This window comes from Boleophthalmus pectinirostris, unplaced genomic scaffold (genome assembly GCF_026225935.1).
Source record: "Boleophthalmus pectinirostris isolate CB_2022bp ecotype Guang Dong unplaced genomic scaffold, ASM2622593v1 HiC_scaffold_15, whole genome shotgun sequence".
In the NCBI taxonomy this organism is placed as follows: domain Eukaryota; kingdom Metazoa; phylum Chordata; class Actinopteri; order Gobiiformes; family Gobiidae; genus Boleophthalmus; species Boleophthalmus pectinirostris.
The window spans coordinates 2130005-2147504 of NW_026571070.1; the positions used below are offsets into that span (position 1 = coordinate 2130005).

Here is a 17500-nt window from a genome sequence, read left to right on the forward strand (position 1 = left end):
AATATAAGTAGTTTGAAATGACTCTAGATAATATAGGTCAACTATAAATACACGTAATAAAAATATCTGTGTTGTAGCTCAGTAAAACGTGTTTGGAAATGTCGTGCTGTAAATGCGTCCTTGGCATCTGTCCGATTAATAATTACATCACATTAAAATGTGCGTCTAAAGTCTAAAGTCGAGTTGAATCTTGTAGAAAAAAAAAAAAAAAAAAAGAGTGACGACGCTTCACTTCCTGCCTCCTGCCTCCAGTGGAGTTTCACAAACCACATCTGAACGTTTCAACACAAGAATGAGTCAGACATTTAACTTTTATGCCACTTAAAGTTCATTTGTGACACGTGGGTTTATTTTATTGTTTTGTCATTTTCCTTTTAAGACCTTGTGACTGATTTTTCCCCCCGAGTGTTTGAGTAAAACGTGTCTTGCCCCAGGAATGAAAAAAAAAATAGATCTATTTAAATTAAAATGACTTAAATTAAGAACATTTGACTTTATTTGAGGTGATTCAACTTGAAAATTAAAATGATCCACCAGAGGAATAAGTGAGTTTTTCTTAATTCAAGCAACATTAGAGTTTGTTTCTTATTTTAAGTGTAAAAAGTTGTTGTTTTTCTTATTTTAAAGCAGAACTAAGTAACATTTTTACCCTGATGAGTCTCTTTCAAAGACGCTCTGATGTGGGGTGACCATATTTCTGTTTGTGAAAACCCGGACACTTTACCGGGGGAGTGGGGGGGGGACTCACACTTGTCCCGACTAGGATGGAAAACAGAGAATTATTAACAGAGAGTCATTGTTAAATGTACATTTGTGCTTCAGCGTGTTTCAGACTGACCGACTGTTTGTGTCTCGCTCCTTCTGAGTCACAGACGCTACGAGAGACGCTCAGTTTAATGTCCCAATGAAAGATCATGAGAACTCAGACATTTTCATCACTTAAAAAACAAAAACAAAAACCTGGATACTGAGGACAGGACGCAAAAAACGTACATGTTCGGGGAAAAAAGGACATTTGGTCACCCGCCTCTGGTGGTTCCATGTGACGTTTTGGGGTGTTTGAAGGGCACAGCTGTTTCTGGGCGGAAAAAACAGACATGCAACTTGGCTCTACCGACCCGATGTCAGCGCTCAGGCCCTGTCCACACTAGTTCATACTCGAGTCGTTTTCGTTGTGGATGCAGTGTTCGTTCACACTAATCCAATGGAAAACGGCTCCAGAGACGGAACGATCTGGTGCAGTCAGAGTACAGATCTGATCCTTGACCGTGTGGACTCCTGAAAACACTGATACTCTGATGTAGGAGCTCGAGTCTCGTCCTTATTGGACACGTCACTGTGACTCGCTCCTTCCTGATTCTCTGGGTTCGTGACATCGGTCATGTGATGCTATTGCGGAAAACAGTTTACTGGAAAACGGGAAACAGAGGAGTTAGAACTACTCACTGGTACACGGTCCATGAAAAAATGCTTCCCATCTTCCTCGGCTCGAAATCGGCTGCTGCAACTTCAGACATGGTGCTCTACTTCCTTGTTTTTACTGCCCACGTGACGTTGTGACGCCAGCCTGGTCATGTGACGAGTGTTTCAGGTGGTTTTGTGTTAAGGGCGAAGTATAGTTCTGTGTCAACTCACACTGCACACTGCTGGTGTCGCCTTATTGCCGTCATTTTTGATTTACGACTTTGCTTCGAGGTCTGTGCACCGCGAAGTCATTCACCCACAAAACACTAAGAGGCGAGAATATGTGTCCATTCATATAAACGTGTGTCTGTGTGTACGACCTGCACACGTATAATCTCACATGAACCAACAACACGACAGAAACACAGAACAGACTCACCATCAGCAGAACACCCCTCTGTCACAGAGAGAACACCCCTCTGACACAGAGAGAACACCCCTCTGTCACAGAGAGAGAACACCCCTCTGACACAGAGAGAACACCCCTCTGTCACAGAGAGAACACCCCTCTGACACAGAGAGAGAACACCCCTCTGTCACAGAGAGAGAAACACCCCTCTGACACAGAGAGAACACCCCTCTGTCACAGAGAGAACACCCCTCTGACACAGAGAGAACACCCCTCTGTCACACAGAGAGAACACCCCTCTGTCACAGAGAGAACACCCTCTGTCACACACAGAGAGAGAACACCCCTCTGTCACACAGAGAGAACACACCCTCTGTCACAGAGAGAACACCCTCTGACACACAGAGAGAACACCCCTCTGACACAGAGAGAACACCCCTCTGTCACACAGAGAGAACACCCCTCTGACACAGAGAGAACACCCCTCTGTCACACAGAGAGAACACCCCTCTGTCACAGAGAGAGAACACCCCTCTGTCACACAGAGAGAACACCCCTCTGTCACACAGAGAGAACACCCCTCTGACACAGAGAGAACACCCCTCTGTCACACACAGAGAGAACACCCTCTGTCACAGAGAGAGAACACCCCCTCTGACACAGAGAGAACACCCCCTCTGACACACAGAGAGAACACCCCTCTGTCACACAGAGAGAACACCCTCTGTCACAGAGAGAGAACACACCCTCTGTCACACAGAGAGAACACCCCTCTGACACAGAGAGAGAACACCCCTCTGTCACACAGAGAGAACACCCTCTGTCACACAGAGAGAACACCCCCTCTGTCACACAGAGAGAACACCCCTCTGTCACAGAGAGAGAACACCCCTCTGTCACAGAGAGAGAACACCCCTCTGACACAGAGAGAACACCCCTCTGTCACAGAGAGAGAACACCCTCTGTCACAGAGAGAGAACACCCCTCTGTCACACAGAGAGAACACCCCTCTGTCACACAGAGAGAACACCCCTCTGACACAGAGAGAACACCCCTCTGTCACACAGAGAGAACACCCCTCTGTCACAGAGAGAACACCCCTCTGACACAGAGAGAACACCCCTCTGTCACACAGAGAGAACACCCCTCTGTCACAGAGAGAACACCCCTCTGACACAGAGAGAACACCCCTCTGTCACACAGAGAGAACACACCCTCTGACACAGAGAGAGAACACCCTCTGACACAGAGAGAACACCCTCTGTCACACAGAGAGAACACCCCTCTGACACAGAGAGAGAACACCCCTCTGACACAGAGAGAACACCCCTCTGTCACACAGAGAGAACACCCCTCTGACACAGAGAGAACACCCCTCTGTCACAGAGAGAACACCCCTCTGACACACAGAGAGAACACCCTCTGTCACAGAGAGAACACCCCTCTGTCACAGAGAGAACACCCCCTCTGTCACACAGAGAGAACACCCCTCTGTCACAGAGAGAACACCCCTCTGTCACACAGAGAGAACACCCTCTGTCACACAGAGAGAACACCCCTCTGTCACACAGAGAGAACACCCCTCTGTCACAGAGAGAACACCCCTCTGTCACACAGAGAGAACACCCCTCTGACACAGAGAGAACACCCCTCTGTCACAGAGAGAACACCCCTCTGTCACACAGAGAGAACACCCCTCTGACACAGAGAGAACACCCCTCTGTCACACAGAGAGAACACCCTCTGACACAGAGAGAGAACACCCCTCTGTCACAGAGAGAACACCCCTCTGTCACACACAGAGAGAACACCCCTCTGACACAGACAGAGAGAACACCCCTCTGACACAGAGAGAACACCCCTCTGTCACACAGAGAGAACACCCCTCTGTCACACAGAGAGAACACCCCTCTGACACAGAGAGAGAACACCCCTCTGACACACAGAGAGAACACCCCTCTGTCACACAGAGAGAACACCCCTCTGACACAGAGAGAGAACACCCCTCTGACACAGAGAGAACACCCCTCTGTCACACAGAGAGAACACCCTCTGACACAGAGAGAAACACCCTCTGACACAGAGAGAACACCCCTCTGACACAGAGAGAACACCCCTCTGTCACAGAGAGAACACCCCTCTGTCACACAGAGAGAAACACCCCCTCTGTCACAGAGAGAACACCCTCTGTCACACAGAGAGAACACCCCTCTGTCACACAGAGAGAACACCCCTCTGTCACACAGAGAGAACACCCCTCTGTCACAGAGAGAGAACACCCCTCTGTCACAGAGAGAACACCCCTCTGACACAGAGAGAACACCCCTCTGTCACAGAGAGAGAACACCCCTCTGTCACAGAGAGAACACCCCTCTGTCACACAGAGAGAACACCCCTCTGTCACACAGAGAACACCCCTCTGTCACACAGAGAGAACACCCCTCTGTCACACAGAGAGAACACCCCTCTGTCACACAGAGAGAACACCCCTCTGTCACAGAGAGAACACCCCTCTGTCACAGAGAGAACACCCCTCTGTCACACAGAGAGAACACCCCTCTGTCACAGAGAGAACACCCCTCTGACACAGAGAGAACACCCCTCTGTCACAGAGAGAACACCCCTCTGTCACACAGAGAGAACACCCCTCTGTCACAGAGAGAACACCCCTCTGTCACAGAGAGAACACCCCTCTGACACACAGAGAGAACACCCCTCTGTCACACAGAGAGAACACCCCTCTGTCACACACAGAGAGAACACCCCTCTGTCACACAGAGAGAACACCCCCTCTGTCACAGAGAGAACACCCCTCTGTCACACAGAGAGAACACCCCTCTGTGACACAGAGAGAAACACCCCTCTGACACAGAGAGAACACCCCTCTGACACAGAGAGAACACCCCTCTGACACAGAGAGAGAACACCCCTCTGTCACAGAGAGAACACCCTCTGTCACACAGAGAGAACACCCCTCTGTCACAGAGAGAACACCCCTCTGTCACAGAGAGAACACCCCTCTGTCACACAGAGAGAACACCCTCTGTCACAGAGAGAACACCCCTCTGACACACAGAGAGAAACACCCCTCTGTCACAGAGAGAACACCCCTCTGTCACAGAGAGAAACACCCCCTCTGACACAGAGAGAACACCCCTCTGTCACAGAGAGAACACCCCTCTGTCACAGAGAGAACACCCCTCTGACACAGAGAGAGAACACCCCTCTGTCACACAGAGAGAACACCCCTCTGACACACAGAGAGAACACCCCTCTGTCACACAGAGAGAACACCCCTCTGTCACAGAGAGAACACCCCTCTGACACAGAGAGAACACCCCTCTGTCACAGAGAGAACACCCCTCTGTCACAGAGAACACCCCTCTGTCACACAGAGAGAACACCCCTCTGACACAGACACACAGAGAACACCCTCTGTCACAGAGAGAGAACACCCTCTGACACAGAGAGAGAACACCCCTCTGACACAGAGAGAGAACACCCCTCTGTCACACAGAGAGAACACCCCTCTGTCACACAGAGAGAACACCCCTCTGTCACAGAGAGAGAACACCCTCTGACACACAGAGAGAACACCCCTCTGTCACACAGAGAGAACACCCTCTGTCACAGAGAGAACACCCCTCTGACACAGAGAGAACACCCCTCTGTCACAGAGAGAACACCCCTCTCACACAGAGAGAACACCCCTCTGACACACAGACAGAGAGAACACCCCTCTGTCACACAGAGAGAACACCCCTCTGACACACAGAGAGAACACCCCTCTGTCACACAGAGAGAACACCCCTCTGTCACAGAGAGAGAAACACCCCTCTGACACAGAGAGAGAACACCCCTCTGTCACAGAGAGAGAACACCCCTCTGACACACAGAGAGAACACCCCTCTGTCACAGAGAGAAACACCCCTCTGTCACACAGAGAGAAACACCCCTCTGACACACAGAGAGAAACACCCCTCTGACACACAGAGAGAACACCCCTCTGTCACACAGAGAGAACACCCCTCTGACACAGAGAGAACACCCCTCTGTCACACAGAGAGAACACCCCTCTGAGAACACACAGAGAGAGAGAACACCCCTCTGTCACAGAGAGAAACACCCCTCTGTCACACAGAGAGAACACCCCTCTGTCACAGAGAGAACACCCCTCTGTCACACACAGAGAGAACACCCCTCTGACACAGAGAGAACACCCCTCTGTCACACAGAGAGAACACCCTCTGTCACAGAGAGAGAACACCCCTCTGACACAGAGAGAACACCCCTCTGTCACAGAGAGAAACACCCCTCTGTCACAGAGAGAACACCCCTCTGTCACAGAGAGAGAACACCCCTCTGACACAGAGAGAGAACACCCTCTGTCACAGAGAGAACACCCCTCTGTCACAGAGAGAGAACACCCCTCTGTCACAGAGAGAACACCCCTCTGTCACACAGAGAGAACACCCCTCTGTCACACAGAGAGAACACCCCTCTGTCACAGAGAGAACACCCCTCTGTCACACAGAGAGAACACCCCTCTGTCACAGAGAGAACACCCCTCTGACACACAGAGAGAACACCCCTCTGACACACAGAGAGAACACCCCTCTGACACAGAGAGAACACCCCTCTGTCACAGAGAGAGAACACCCCTCTGACACACAGAGAGAACACCCCTCTGTCACAGAGAGAACACCCCTCTGTCACACAGAGAGAACACCCCTCTGTCACAGAGAGAACACCCTCTGTCACACAGAGAGAACACACCCTCTGACACAGAGAGAAACACCCCTCTGTCACACAGAGAGAACACCCCTCTGACACAGAGAGAACACCCCTCTGTCACAGAGAGAACACCCCTCTGTCACAGAGAGAACACCCCTCTGTCACAGAGAGAGAACACCCCTCTGACACAGAGAGAACACCCCTCTGTCACACAGAGAGAAACACCCCTCTGACACAGAGAGAACACCCCTCTGTCACACAGAGAGAACACCCCTCTGTCACAGACACAGAGAGAACACCCCTCTGACACAGAGAGAACACCCCTCTGTCACACAGAGAGAACACCCTCTGTCACAGAGAGAACACCCCTCTCTGTCACAGAGAGAACACCCTCTGTCACACAGAGAGAACACCCCTCTGTCACACAGAGAGAACACCCCTCTGTCACACAGAGAGAACACCCCTCTGACACACAGAGAGAACACCCCTCTGACACACAGAGAGAACACCCCTCTGACACACAGAGAGAACACCCCTCTGTCACACACAGAGAGAACACCCCTCTCACAGAGAGAACACCCTCACACAGAGAGAACACCCCTCTGACACACAGAGAGAACACCCCTCTGTCACACACAGAGAGAACACCCCTCTGACACAGAGAGAACACCCCTCTCACACAGAGAGACACAGAGAGAACACCCCTCTGTCACACAGAGAGAACACCCCTCTGTCACACAGAGAGAACACCCTCTGTCACACAGAGAGAACACCCCTCTGTCACACAGAGAGAACACCCTCTGACACACAGAGAGAACACCCCTCTGTCACAGAGAGAACACCCCTCTGTCACACAGAGAGAACACCCCTCTGTCGCAGAGATTCGGGTTCTGTTCTTGTTCTTGTGAAAGTCAAATCACTTTACTTCAACAGTCACATAACAAAGCTGAGACACGCCCCCTACAGTCCACACATCACTGCAAGAATAAATATCTAGTGTTTATTCGTGAAGTGTCACAAAACCAGCTAATTATTATTTAAAAGTTTTTTTTTTGGTTTTTTTTATGCATTTATTTTGGGCAAGTAAAGATTTACATTTATACACAATGGAACATATGACATAAGTGAAATCATAATAGAAATGAAAATAACAACAACTACTAATAACTATTATTATTATTACTATTTTGCCCAAAAAGGAGCGGGAAGAAGAAAACTTATTTAATCCCACCCCTACAAAAAACCCTAAAAGTTAAACATAACATAACTCACCTGAGATATTCTGCTGTGTTACACTGTTCATCGTGTTCATCATCTTTGTGAAAACAAATGTGAGGTATTTTTCCCAAGCGACGTGTTGGGGAAGTGCTGCTGCTGAAGTGACTTAGTTCTGCTTTAAATGTACCAAGATGTATTTTCATATTTTAAGTCAAAAAGTCCACTGCAGATCATTTTAATCGTCAAGTGAAATTGACTCAAATCATCATCAAACTTTCTTTATTTCATTTATTTATTTGTTTGAGCAGGTACAACTCAATTCAAAAACAATAACAAAAATAGTGATATGTACATGAAACATATTTGGACCTGGTGCTCAAAAGGAGGAGGATGAAGTTAAAAAAGCTTATCAAGTCCATAATTGTTTTACATAATCACGTGGTTCACTTTTTTATTTTTTTTTAATATCACCTTTGAACTTTCTTAATTCGAGTCGTCTGAACTTGATTAGATTTAGTTTTTTGTTTTGTATGAGCAGCTCTTAAAACCAAAATACTCTTCTGATAATCAGGAAGTGTGTGTTAGCCTGCTTGTTGTTGTGAAACTCTGCTCTGGTCTGTGAAAGTTGTGAAAAGATGGACCACCCCAAAAGAAATGATCTAGTTCTGTTTTTCACGTTTTTAAGACAGAAAAAATCAGATACAGAGACTCTGAGTCGACTGGACTCTCTGGGAAAAAAAAACGTGAAGAGTTTAAATGAGGTGAGGACAGAAGCTTCTCGTGTTCAGGTGCTTCAGGTGAAGGTAACGTGAGTGTTTTATCTGACGTCTGACACACGGGGGGGGGGGGGGTCGAGCCTCCATCAGCCTCGGAGGATTTGTGTCCAGAAAGGAGCCTCCTGTCTGGGCTCTGAGTCGAGTCTCTGCCCCCTCACGCCCCACAGCAGAATGGATTTATTATCTGACTGTTGCCGAGCGAAGAACTGAAGGAGAGAACAATCTAACCTGTCCCCGTCTCTGCTCCTGTGGCTCTGCTCCTGTGGCTCTGCTCCTGTGGCTCTGCTCCTCTGGCTCTGCTCCTGTGGCTCTGCTCCTGTGGCTCTGTTCCTGTGGCTCTCCTCCTCTGGCTCTCCTCCTGTGGCTCTGCTCCTCTGGCTCTGCTCCTGTGGCTCTGCTCCTGTGGCTCTGTTCCTGTGGCTTCTCCTCTGGCTCTGCTCCTGTGGCTCTGTTCCTGTGGCTCTGCTCCTGTGGCTCTGCTCCTGTGGCTCTGCTCCTGTGGCTCTGCTCCTGTGGCTCTGCTCCTCTGGCTCTGCTCCTGTGGCTCTGTTCCTGTGGCTCTGCTCCTCTGGCTCTGCTCCTGTGGCTCTGCTCCTGTGGCTCTGCTCCTGTGGCTCTGCTCCTGTGGCTCTGCTCCTGTGGCTCTGTTCTGTGGCTCTGCTCCTCTGGCTCTGCTCTGTGGCTCTGTTCCTGTGGCTCTGCTCTCTGGCTCTGCTCCTGTGGCTCTGCTCCTGTGGCTCTGCTCCTGTGGGCTCTCTCCTGTGGCTCTGTTCCTGTGGCTCTCCTCCTCTGGCTCTGCTCCTGTGGCTCTGTTCCTGTGGCTCTTCTCCTCTGGCTCTGCTCCTGTGGCTCTGCTCCTGTGGCTCTGCTCCTGTGGCTCTGTTCCTGTGGCTCTTCTCCTCTGGCTCTGCTCCTGTGGCTCTGTTCCTGTGGCTCTCTCTCTCTGCTGGCTCTGCTCCTGTGGCTCTGTTCCTGTGGCTCTGTCTCCTGTGGCTCTGTTCCTGTGGTTCCTGGCTCTTCTCCTGTGGCTCTGCTCTCCTCTGGCTCTGTTCCTGTGGCTCTGCTCCTGTGGCTCTGTTCCTGTGGCTCTTCTCCTCTGCTCTGGCTCTGGCTCTCTCTGTGGCTCTGCTCCTGTGGCTCTGCTCCTGTGGCTCTGTTCCTGTGGCTCTTCTCCTGTGGCTCTGTTCCTCTGGCTCTGTTCCTGTGGCTCTGCTCCTGTGGCTCTCCTCGTGTGGCTCTTCTCTTGTGGCTCTGGTTTTCTGTTCCTGTGTGTTTTGTCTGAGTGATGTTCAGTGTTTGTGAACCAGACCAAACTTGGAGTAAACACAGGAGACCCTGTTGCAGACGGAGCAGGAACATGTGTGAAAACCAACAGAGACACAGAGTCTTGGTCTTTGTTTCCGTCCTGGTTGCTATGGTAACAGTTCTGGAGAATGACCAGTACCAGACGTGTGCAGCTCCAGAGCCACATACGGCTCTTTGATAAACTCTGACCGGCTCTTTTAAGCTCATTTGGAATTACAAAAGAAACATATTTTATAATCTTACCTCATGCCTGGACTAAAGCTGCGTTGCTTTTATATTAGAAGAGTTTTTTAATGACATTTTTTGTTCGGCAGCTTAAATTTTTCATTGCTGAGTCAAACATAAACTCTAACCAGGCTGAGCAACAATGAGATTTACTGCTTTTTATATCCATCCATCCATGTTCTTCCTCTTCTCCGGGGTCGGGTCTCAGGGGCATCAGTCTAAACAGCGACTCCCAGACTTCCTTCACCCCAGACACTTCCTCCAGCTCCTCTGGGGGCCAGTCCAGAGACATAGACATCAGAACAGACGTCCGCCCCTCAGACGCTCCTCTCGCTCTGGAGGAACAGCGGCTCTACTCTGAGTTCCTCACTCTATCTCTAAGGGAGCACCCAGACACCCTGCAGAGGAAACTCACTTGGAGGAGCTGATCTTCATCCCAGACGCTTCACACTCGGGTCAAACTGCCCCAGAGCTGCAGGTCCTGGTCTGATGAAGCCAACAGGACGACATCATCTGTGAACAGCACAGACGACCCTCCATAAAAACAATGAACAGAAGCGGTGACAGAGGCGGCCCTTGTGGAGTCCAACATGTGAACAGGTCTGACTTCCTGCCGGAAAAAAACACAGCTCCTGTTCTGCTTTTTTATAAAGAAATACAATTAATATTCTGCAGAACTGAGGAAGCATTTTGGCTCCACAATATTTTCTGTTTCTCACGTGGCCTCAAGGAAAAAATAGTTGCCCTCCCGACCCAAACACACGTCACATCTGTGCCCACATCATAAACCTGTCAAACCATGGGCCGTGTCTTTATCTTTAAATATAATGATGTGACCCATTTTTACTGAAATAAATTTTATTCATTTGACCCGTCCTCCGTGTGTCTGGGTTACACCTGTCAGGAGTAAATGGACCAAACCCGAGACCGAGACCGAGACCGAGACTTCACATCCAAAACATCTGAATTTCGAGCATAAATTCTCCTCGTCCTGACGTGGCTGACAGTTCCCACGCAGCAGGTGTGTGTGTGTGTGTGTGTGTGTGTGTGTGTGTGTGTGTGTGTGTGTGTGCGTGTGTGTGTGTGTGTGTGTACATGTGTGTTTCTACAGGGTCACTGAAGGGACAAACCTCAGGGTGATGGATGTGAGCACCTGTGAGTCTCTCGCTCTGACGTCTGTGCTGTGTTCAAACCAGCTCAGGCCTATGATTATAAAGTTTTTGATTATCTGCAAACCAAGAAGTGCTCTGTTGGCATGCTAGTTGTTGTTAACTTTAAAATGAACTAGTGTTTGTAGTTTTCTAGTAGTGTTTTTGTTTTTTTTAACATATTTAAGACAGTAAAAATCAGATACAAGCCTTTAACTGATACGTCTCAGTAGGGTTGGTATCGTTAAGAAGTTGCCGATACATGAGCTTTTGATTCGATACGATATATTTCAAATCGATTTGATATGGTTCAGTAAAAAATAAAGGTGAAAAGGCTTTGTAAAACCACTTCTTCTTGAGCAAAGTTCATCTGAAACACAAACATTTTAATCAACACAACAGTGAAAATGTCAAAAAATCCTCTTGGTGAAATATCGATACAGCTGCCCACGATATCATCACCTTAAACGATATGATATATTGATATATTTCAATATTTCTGCACGTGCCTTTGTCTCAGTGAGAGTCATTTCATGTGAGGATCTTGTTTAACAGCAAAAACCGGCTCATCTGTTGTAGTTCCAGTTAATTCAGTATTAGTTTATTTATTCTTAGTTTATGGTCAGATTGTGTTTAAATAAAGCTCAGATTAAAGTGTGACAGAGTTTCAGACGGAGCTGAGTGTCCATGTCGATGACGTTGGCTGTAAAGTGTCAATACAAGTGTCAAACCTCTTCAGAATCGTCATCAGAATGGCTCAGTGTTATTGTGATATGTTCGTGTGACAGGTGCAGATGAGCCGCGCCTGTTTGTTTTCCTCTGAGCTCATTAAACAAGTCTGAACACGAGACAAAGACGAACCGCTGCTGAAAGAGCAAACCATAAATACACGAGAATCCACTCGATATTCAGGTTCCTCCAAACACTGCAGGTTTATTCTGATCTCACCTCACAGAACCTGAGTGTGAAAAGGTCAAAATCACACAAAACACAAACCTGTGTTTTATGGTTTATTTTTGTTTTGAGTCATTTACGTTACAAACAGAAGGATTTGTACATGTTTGGGAGCATTTCTGGTGCTCAAAAGGACAAGGAGAACACATAGACGACACATAAACACACACACACACACACACACACACACACACACACACACACACACACACACACACACACACACACATACACACTAGTGTTGTAGTCAAGTCTGCACTAATCGAGACCAAGACCAGTCCAAGACCACAGGGTCCCGAGACCAGGACAAGACCGAGACCTCTGAGAGTCAAGACCGAGACAAGACCAAGACCAGTCCAAGACCACAGGGTCCCGAGACCAGGACAAGACCGAGACCTCTGAGAGTCAAGACCGAGACAAGACCAAGACAAGTCCAAGACCACAGCCCATTGAGTCCAAATCGAGACTATCTTTGTCATTTCTGACATTTATTTGTATTTTAAAGTTATTTTGGCACAAATATATCAATGTTTTTATAAATCTATGTCAGTTTATCACTCGTCAAGAGACTGAGACAAGACCAAGGCCAAATACCTTCAAGACTGAGACAAGACCAAGTCCAAACACGGTTGAGTCTGAGTCAAGACTCAGTCCAAACGCCTTCAAGACTGAGACAAGACCGAAACAAGACTGAGACAAGACCGAGACAAGACAGAGACAAGACCGAAACAAGACGGAAACAAGACTGAGACAAGACCGAGACAAGACAGAGACAAGACCGAAACAAGACTGAGACAAGACCGAGACAAGACAGAGACAAGACCGAAACAAGACCGAGACAAACAAGACCGAGACAAGACCAAGAGACAAGACCGAGACAGACAAGACGAGAGACGAGACAAGACCGAGACAAGACCGAGACAAGACGAAACAAGACCGAGACAAGACCGAGACAAGACCGAGACAACACCGAGACAACACCGAAGACACACCGAGACAAGACCGAGACAAGACGAGACAAGACCGAGACAACACCGAGACAAGAAACAAGACCGAGACAAGACCGAGACAAGACCGAGACAACACCGAGACAAGACCGAGACAAGACCGAGACAAGACCGAGACAAGACGAGACAAGACGAGACAAGACCGAGACAGAACCGAGACAAGACCGAGACAAAGACAAGACCGAGACAAGACCGAGACAAGACCGAGACAAGACCGAGACAAGACCGAAACAAGACCGAAACAAGACCGAGACAAGACCGAGACAAGACGAGACAAGACAGAGACAAGACCGAGACAAGACCGAGACAAGACCGAGACAAGACCGAGACAAGACCGAGACAAGACCGAGACAAGACCGAGACAGACCGAGACAAGACCGAGACAAGACCGAGACAGACAAGACCGAGACAAGACAGAGACAAGACCGAGACAAGACCGAGACAAGACCGAGACAAGACCGAGACAAGACCGAGACAAGACGAGACAAGACCGAGACAAGACCGAGACAAGACCGAGACAAGACCGAAACAAGACCGAAACAAGACCGAAACAAGACCGAGACAAGACCGAGACAAGACCGAGACAAGATCAACTTCAAATGTGGTCGAGTCCAAGATGAGACAAAGACCGGAACCAAACAGTCTCAAGACCAAGACCAGTCTCAAGTACTACGACATTAATACACAAATATATACATATCCACACATACACGCAAATATATTTTTGTTTGTGGTCATACAAAATCATAATTACGATATAGAAGCACAAAAGTTTATCATTTGTGATCGTTTCAAAATAAGCAAAATGAGAATGAAAAATGTAAGGATTAGATTTTTTTTTTTTTTATGTTCAAAAACAGAGCTGCAGTCGTGTTTTGTTTGCATTCACATGTTTCAGCTCCTTTTCCCTTTAGTTCAGTCGAGATCAGCAGTTCCGGGACTGAAATGATCCAGATGATTCTAGTGAAGGTGTGTGGAGTTTAAAAACACAGTGGAGCACTTCCTGTATCACCACATGACATCACAAGGTGGAGCAGGGTGTTTTCTCAGCCTAAATGTGCAGGGAAAGGACATTACAACATCGAGCATAAACAGTGTGATATTAATCCTGTTCCGGTTGGGGCAGGACTCGCCTCACGGTGGAGCTTCTGTTCCCAGACCGTGTGGAGTTTGCACGTTCTGCCGGTGTCTGTGTGGGCGTCTTGTGGATAAACCTCAAATCCTCGAGCTTTGTTCTGCTGATCTCCTCCTGAGACTGACCCAACACGAGTCTGAACGGATGAAACGTCTGGATGTTTCCGTTGAGATTAAAGGTTCAAGTAAAGGAGCAGGTTGAGGAGCAGATCTGAGACTCGGAGGTTTTGCGACAGGTGCAGAGTTTTAACAGTGCAAAAGTGCAAAGGCAACAACATAAAACCAATATTTACCGAGTCCAGATCAGGATTATCAGGCTGATGGAAGAAACACGTTGAGCTGAGCTTCGGTGATTTATGTTTCCACAAAGAAATGTTTCACAAACAGGAACAGTAATAAAAGTTTATCCACCAAATCCTGAAACGGCTGAACAATAAACAGTTTACAGAAAGTGAATTATCTGTTTGATCGAGAGTCCAGAAGTTTCACCAGAGACCAGACCAGACCAGAGTCCAGACCAGAGACCAGACCAGAGACCAGACCAGAGACCAGACCAGAGACCAGACCAGACCAGAGACCAGAGACCAGACCAGAGACCAGACCAGAGACCAGACCAGAGACCAGACCAGACCAGAGACCAGAGACCAGACCAGAGACCAGACCAGAGACCAGACCAGACCAGAGACCAGACCAGAGACCAGAGACCAGACAGAGTCCAGAGAGACCAGACCAAGAGACCAGACCAGAGACCAGAGACCAGACCAGAGACCAGACCAGACCAGAGACCAGACCAGAAGACCAGAGACCAGAGACCAGACCAGAGACCAGAGACCAGACCAGAGACCAGACCAGAGTCCAGAGACCAGAGACCAGAGACCAGACCAGACCAGACCAGACCAAAGACCAGAGACCAGACCAGAGACCAGACCAGAGTCCAGACCAGAGACCCAGACCAGAGACCAGACCAGAGACAGACCAGAGACCAGACCGAAGACCAGACCAGACCAGACCAGAGACCAGACCAGAGACCAGACCAGAGACCAGAGACCAGACAGAGACCAGACCAGAGACCAGAGACCAGAGACCAGACCAGAGACCAGACCAGACCAGACCAGACCAGACCCAGACCAGAGTCCAGACCGAAGACCAGACCAGAGACCAGAGACCAGAGCAGAGCAGAGTGCAGGAGTTTGATCGTTGTTGATTGTTGTTCAGGTTCTTCAGGTTCTTCAGGTTCTTGAGGTTCTGGGTTGGTTCTCGTTCTGTCTGTGGTTCTGTATCTGCTCGTGGGCACCTGACCTGTGACTGGACCAATCATCAGTAATGTTTTTATTTCAGGATAAACTCGTGAGTTGAATCAGTGTGTACAGACTTAAATAATGAACAGAAACACTCATTTATATGAATGTAAATAAACAAATATTTAACACCTTCACATGAAGACAAACACTTTCCTGTCGCTGTCTGTGACTCGTCACAGCCACAGCTCAGTGTCTAAAAGTGAATAATGCACAGTTCAGTTTTATAACAGAGAGTGTTTCTGACAATAATCCAACTCCCGAGTGCAGAAGAAGCAGCGGAGGCTCAGGTGTGATTGGTGAGGACGTGATTGGCTGAGGTCAGGGTGTGTGTGTCATGTGACTCGATGGTGCGTTCATGGACCGACAGAGATCAGAGTTTAAATCTGACTCCAGCTGTTTTTGTGCATTTTTTAACCTTTGTGACACTTGAAACATGAACAGATCAATTAAACAGTTGATATTTATTTATTTTTAATTGAAAAATGAAATACATTTGTGGAGAACAAGTATTGATATTTTTATGCAAGAATCTTGAATTCACTGCAGTTCTTTGTCAACATGTGAATATTTTGGGATGAATTCACCTCGAGGCTGTAGAGCAGAAGTCTCCAACCTGCAGCTCAGGAGCGACCAGTGTCTCTCCAGCCCCTTCAGAGCAGCTCTCCACAGGAGAAATCTGAAAGGACTGATCATCCTGTTTATGGAGCACATAAAGAACAAGACAATCAAGTGGGACAGAGATCTTATTTTCTAAGTCTGAGTAAGTTCACTCAGGACACCACAGTTGTCTTGTACATGTAAAAGAAGAACAAGAATGTCGCCCTCGTGAACACATCATTATCATTGTCGTTAAAGTGTCATTTTGATGTTTAACTTCTGCGCTCATAAATGGACAACAGTTTATGTTTAATAAGCATCTAACTCTTCCCTCTCTAAAGCTCTTCTACTTTCTCAATTTCTTGCGACCAATAAAATGAGTAACTTTGGCATTTTTGTTTCATAAAAGTTGTTCACCAGAGGAAAAAGTTTGGCTACTCCTGCTGTAGAGACTCAGTCAGACCCAGAGGTTTTTGGATCAGTCCCAGTCCAGACAAACTTTAAAGTTCATGTGTTTATGGTTTATAAAGTTTGGATGATTCTCTCATTTTGACTTTATTTTGTGTGATTAAACCTGTTGAAAAATAAATTATAGTTTTACACTAATTAAGAATCAGTTTGTGAAGAAAAGTTTAGAAATATTTTTTAAACTAGAGGAAGTAGAGTTTTATTTTAGAGAGTTTCACCCTGATGACACATTTATTGCCGTTATAATGATTATAATGATTATAATGATTATGATGATGAAGTGTTGTTATGATCAGGACATGAAACTGTGTCGCTGTTATTAACAGATTCTCTGTCATTGACCTGAGCTGGAGTCGTGTTCTGATGTTTCTGTGGTTCAGTGACTCACTCAGACGGAGCAGATCTGTGACCTGAGGTTTGTCCATCAAAGTGGTTTAATAAATCCAGGCTTATCCTCAAACCCTGAGCTGAAATTAACTCCATCTTTAGTTTAAGCCTCAAGTCGTTCCATGACACAAATAATCCTGAGTCTGACCGAAGCTCGTGCAGGTCTGGAGTTGAAGCTGCGTCAGACTCGCGGTGACGCTGACGAGGACAGAGCAGTTTGTGGTCGTATCAGCCTCGTGTCGTCAGATCTCAGACGCTCACAGGTCGAGTCTGGTCCAGTCACAGGTCGAGTCTGGTCCAGTCACAGGTCGAGTCTGGTCACGACTTGATGGAGTCCGTGGGTGTTACGAGGGGGCGGGAGGAGCTCGGCTGGTCGAGCGTTGGTCCACTGATCTGACAGTCGGTGGTTTAAATCTGCTCTCGACGTAAACAT

At 47.8% G+C, this 17500-nt stretch overlaps 1 protein-coding gene across 3 annotated transcripts in view; it reads left to right on the forward strand.

The window, feature by feature from the left end:
- Nucleotides 1-17500, forward strand: part of LOC110164325 (uncharacterized) — a 44422-nt gene that overhangs the window by 579 nt on the left and 26343 nt on the right. The window lies entirely within an intron of this gene.